Genomic DNA, 1,728 nt, shown 5'->3' on the forward strand with positions numbered 1-1,728 from the left:
CAACCCCACCCCCCCCCACACCCACCCCCACGCACCCTGTATCTTCTCCTTCACCTATGGAAATTCTATAATGCAGGTGGAAAAAAATATGACGTTTTTTTTTTTTAAAGATTTCCTAATCTAACTGGAAAAAAGAATTAAAAATATTCCTAATTTAAATAAATCTACTCCAGATAGGATTGCTTCTGTCATTTTATTTTTTTTAAAAAAAACTTGAATTTTAATAGATAAATATTTTACGTGGGGAGATTTCCATGGCATATTCCTGATATTTATGCAACAAGTACCATTTTATCCACTTCTTTAAATTTGCTTTTTAGGAAGTAAAAAAGAAAATGTGAATCTAATGAAAAAAAAGTTATTTACAATTTTTTTTATATATATATATATATATATATATAAAAATGTAAGATGAAAATATGTGTGGAAAAAAAGATAAAAGCACAAAAGTTTTACATTTATAAGATATATATATATGTATGTATGATTTTTAATTAAAAGTTCTAAAATTCGAATCTGTAAAATTAATTTTAATAATTTTTTATACAAAGTTAAGTTGATAAGAGTTACTCCTTAAACATTACCAAGGAAATGGTACCCACTTACGGGGATTACTCCACAGTGTTAAAAAAAGATATATGTCCTAGATCCCCAAATTTAATGGCCTTATTTTTAATAAAAATAGGTTATAAACTATTATTTTTTAACAAATATTCAATATTATTTGTAGAAAAAATAAATTTTTCGTAAAAATGTAGGAATTATTAGAAAAAATTTAATATATTTGGAGTACTATATCTCATGAAAAATAACTTAAAATAAGAATAGTTATATAATCAATTAAAAATTAGAAGAAACAATTATATAAAAGTTATTAACAGTTCAACTTTAAGACCTCATTTGATTTTTTTAGGCCATTAATATGCTTGAGCTGCTCTATCCATTTATTTTCTTTGTATCATTCTCTTTTCTCCTACTTGCAATTCTATCAATGCTCTAAATTACTTTTTTTAAAAAGGAGTAATAATATGTCAACTATAATGGTTGGAGATTTGGACCAAGTCTAGCATAAGTTGAACCTATATTGATTGAGGTATTACTTTTTCTTGTAATGAGTGACATGGAAACAAGTTGACATTGATTACTAGGATACTAAGTGGTTTTATTAACAATATTATTATTAACAAGTCTTAATTTCATTTGTTGATTAAAGACTTTAATTACTCATTCATGGGATACTTAATTAATCTTTTTTTTATTGATATGGGGAAGGTCTTTTCTCCTTTCATTTTCTAAGCAATGATACCCTACTAAATTGACATGTATTCTATTAATTTTACTCAAATCACCAAATTTAGCCTTAATGGAATGTACTAACCTTTAGTAATATAACATTAAAATAATTTTGAAATCATAATTTGAACTATATAATGCATAATGTAATTTATCGTTTTTAACGATGATATTCCTAAGAATATAATATGTTTATGTTATTAACAAGAATTGTCTTTTAAAAAAAAATCATATGCTCCAAAAGTAGATATGCATTGTTACAAAAACAAAGAAAACAAAGTAGTACAATATTTCCAGCTCAAGTCGAGCAAAATTATGTTTGTATTCACTTAAATGGCTAAGAACACAATGTTCGATCTGGCATATGCTTTGGAATTCACACAATTTGATAGATTATTTTTGTTAAAAAAAAAAAAAAACTATATGCACAATAGA

Source organism: Solanum pennellii, chromosome 2 (genome assembly GCF_001406875.1).
Source record: "Solanum pennellii chromosome 2, SPENNV200".
In the NCBI taxonomy this organism is placed as follows: Eukaryota; Viridiplantae; Streptophyta; class Magnoliopsida; order Solanales; family Solanaceae; genus Solanum; species Solanum pennellii.